This window comes from Bos grunniens, chromosome 9 (genome assembly GCF_055505025.1).
Source record: "Bos grunniens cultivar Pamir isolate PY7600 chromosome 9, Bosgru_T2T1.0, whole genome shotgun sequence".
Classification (NCBI taxonomy): Eukaryota; Metazoa; Chordata; class Mammalia; order Artiodactyla; family Bovidae; genus Bos; species Bos grunniens.
The window spans coordinates 76,805,600-76,809,597 of record NC_141173.1 but is presented as its reverse complement, the minus strand read 5'-3'; the positions used below and the strand labels follow the sequence as shown (position 1 = coordinate 76,809,597).

Genomic DNA, 3,998 nt, shown 5'->3' with positions numbered 1-3,998 from the left:
AGCCACAGCGCTGTGCACTTTCAAATACCTCGCCATCTGGTCTGGAAGATAACCATCCCACATTGCATCTGAGAACTCTGACCTGAATGCCATTTCCAGGTAATAGGTGAGAGTAGGGGAGAGGAGAGAAGGAGAAAGAATTAAGAGCAAGAGTGAGTTTCATTTCAAATGAAACAAGCAGGTCAGCTGAGAGAGGACTAGTTGGCCCTGCTCACTTTACAGGTTGAAGTTTTACCTTAAACTCAACTTTTCAGTAACAAAAAAAGAAGAAGAAAATTGTGAAACTGGTAATGATTATGCGATACTTGAATTTGGTTCAAATACAGGACAATATAAGTCAGTACAACTCTTGGCTGACACAAATGAGGAGTTATGCTTAAGTGCACAAAAAGTTTCCCATGAGCCACTTGTTTTTGGTTTTAATAAGGCTCCACCTCTTTAAACGAATTGCCAGTAAATTTTTTTGCTAGTTTAATGCTAGAAAACAAATGGGAACCTTGAGGTTTTTCCCCTCAAGATGCCTGTTTCTAAAATCAAGATTATGACAGCCATTTGGGGGATGGGAATATGGAGGAGAGAGAAGACGTCAAAAAAATGTTGGGAGGGGTGGAGTCACAGAAACTCATGGTAAGGAAAGATATTTTTATTGGTGTGTGATATGTATAGCTAAGCAACCTGACAAGCTGATGTAGTGATTCAGGTATACAAATCCTGAGAAGTTATCACAGTAAGCCTCTTAGTATATACTGAGCCCCGAAGATGGACAGAGGGACTGGCTGTTGGCAGAGCTCTGTCTAACGATTGATCTGAGAATTTGTGTCTATTGTTCCTTTCACCAAGCCTCCTTGAATTGTAGAGGAAACATGATACTTGCATTTTTAATATTTTTAATGCTCACTAAGAGGTATAGATCCTGTAGGATTATTTTCCAATTGGGATTTCAGTTGCTAAAGTTCCTTTCTCTAACCACAACCTTACAGGTCTTCTCTCCCACTGTCCAAATCTACTCAGCTTGTTTCCTAACCAACCATAGCCCAACACTGGACTCTATGGTCAATTGACTTCTTCCTTTGACTTTCCTGAGCCCATGGATCACCCTCCATCAGCTCTCTCTACATCTCAATCAGTCTATGAAGCCCAGCTATAAGAGGACCAATCCATGTGAAATCCTGGCTCAACAAATACCCAGGCACAACAACATCATTATTCCATGTTGTCCGTCACTCCTCTGCTGCAGGAGTCTCTTCCATGTGCCCCTCATGATAGCTATTTGAGGAGCCTCTGTCTTCAAACTTCCTTCTTCCCACTCCACTGATAATCAAATCACCTGTTTAATTTTTTTTTTTTTTTACTAAGATGATCCAAGCCAACATGTGTGAGTTTCGTCAGTTAAACTTGTCTTCAATTCAAATGATCTATCCTTACATCATTTTCTTAGTTCTTATTTTCAGATTCAAAGAGGAGAGAGTCTCTTGAGTCCTGGATCAGCAGTTCCCAAACTTGGCTGTATGTTAGAATCAATTAGGAAATATTACATGTTTTGATGCCCAGGCACTCCCAGACCAGTTAAATCAGAAGCTCTGGAGGTGGGATCCAGGCACTGATTGTTTTTAACGGTCCCAAGTGGCTCCATGATGCATCCCAGCTTAAGAACCTCAGCTTTGTTTGGTTTCAGATCAACGTTGAAGGGTGTTTTGCACCCATCATTATCCCCCTCCCTTTCCATATCTTTACTCTTCTCCCACCTCTTTTGCTTCTTGCATTCCACCTTTCAAAATTTATAGGTCTCCCAAATTGAGCAAATATTTCCCTTTACCTTGCTGCTTCTCTAGCAATCATGCCTCTTGCCTACTTCTGTTTGCTGTCAAATGTGTGGAAGACTCTCTATACCGTCCATTTATACTTCCTCCCTCATTTTGCTAGTAATCTGAGTTCTAAGTTCTCTACATAAACACTTTTCTGAAGTTAAATATGAACCTAATTTTCTTCCTCCAATTTAAGAGAGACTTGAGACTGTTGACCATCTCTTCCTGAAGTGCTTGATTCTAAAGTGTGTGGAAGTGAAAGTCGCTCAGTTGTGTCCAACTCTTTGTGACCCCATGGACCAGTAGAAAGAGGAGATTCAGATTCTGTAACTCTCTGTGTGATCTTGAACAAGTCAAAGTCATTTCCCCTCTGAACTCAAAACAAGGGGGAGGCATGTCGATTAGACAATGCCCAAGTCCCTAATATTCAATGGCTTTTGTGTTTGAAGCCGCCAAAGAGACAGGATAGCATGGAGGTTATGAGAAACTTGGGCCTGATAGTCTCTGTCTCAGGGAAGGGAGGGATCACAGGATGGGTCTTTGGGATGTTGGTTATATATGTTTTTTGACCTGTATGTGTGTACGTATGGAATTCTTTAGACCAGAATAATGGAGTGGGTAGCCAGTTCTCTTCTCCAGGGGATCTTCCCAAACCAGAGATTGAACCCAGGTCTCCCACACTGCAGGCAGATTCTTTACTATGAGCCATAAAACAATGCCTTATCCATCTTCTTTATCCATCAGCCTTATAGTCTTTGTTCTGTCTCTTCTATTCATCACTCTTCTTTTCCTGATTCCCTAAAACAAACATTTTATATATTCATCTAAAGTACTTAGAATAGTCCCTGGCATATGGTAAGTGCTAGACCAATTTTAGCTATTTTTAAAGACATCAGTATAAGAAGAGAAAGAGTTTTTGGTATCCTACTTTGTTTTTTTATGCCAAAAAATTCACATCACCCAAGCATAATACAACATCAGACCTCAAAGGCCTGCTTCTGGGTCCTGAAGTTAATGCTTGAGGCCCACAAAGTAAGCCTCCAAAACAGATACAGGATGCTGTGAGGAAGGATCTAGGATTAGAAAACACAGAAGGGAATTCCAGTAGGGGGCAGGGTGGGTAAGAGAGAGGGGCCCATCTGAGGAGCTGCAACTCTCTTTTGACCTCAAGGAGTACGTATATGTGTGTTTCTGCCAACACTAAATGAACAGCTTTCTAGATAATGGTATCATGATCACAATGGAGAGGTTATGTTCTTGGATACACAAATCTAAAACTGCTGACCTCTCACGTGAGTGAGACTTCTATCCCCGATAGTTCACTAGGCATCAAACCTTGGATATCCAGATACCTGCTCAGCATAACATATCTCTTCCCTTTTGAGTCCCTCTGTCCAAAGCTTGGTAATGCCAATCGGAAACACCTCTCTTCGAATCACTAAGAAATGAGCTCTTCAGTCATTTCCAACTCCTCACTCTTAAAATTCAAGCTCTAAGGCATACTAAGTGATCTCAACCTAGCTATTTGAATCTCTAATCTTCATTTCCTTATTTGTAAATTCTAGATAATTTTAGCGGCCTCATAAGGGCTGTTGAAAGAATAGTGGTACTACTAGTATGACTATTACTAGAAGTGGTATTGGTAATAATCATAGTGGCTAACATTTATTGATCTCTTAGAATTTTTTCACATTTAATCCTCATAACAACTCTATGAAACAGGCCTGTATCTTTTACCTTTAGGTCACAGAATAAGAAAATGAGGATGCTCATTTCAGCAGCACATATACTAAAATTGGAACGATACAGAGAAAACTAGCATGGCCCCTATGCAAATTCACGAAGCATTCCATATTTTTGTATGACTCAGGGAACTCAAACTAGGGCTCTGTAACCACCTAGAGGGGTGGGATGGGGAGGGAGCTGCAAAGGAGTTTCAAGAGGGAGGGGACATACATATACCTATGGCTGATTCATGTTAATGTTTGGCAGAAACACAATACTATAAAGCATTTATCCTTAAATTAAAAATAAATAAACTTGAAAAGAAAAGGAGGCCCCCAGAAGCTCATCCATCTTTTCAGGAAATGTTTACTGAGTGCCAAGTCTGCACCAGATACTTTTCTAAGAGGTTGAGATCCTCCACTGTGTAAGACAGGGTCCTTGATCTTATGTAAGTTACATCCTAATTGG

General features: G+C 40.5%; 1 pseudogene; it reads left to right on the top strand.

The window, feature by feature from the left end:
• Window positions 1-3,570: 3,570 nt before the first annotated feature.
• LOC147366210 (U6 spliceosomal RNA) lies at window positions 3,571-3,664 on the top strand (annotated as a pseudogene).
• The last annotated feature ends 334 nt before the right edge of the window (window positions 3,665-3,998 follow it).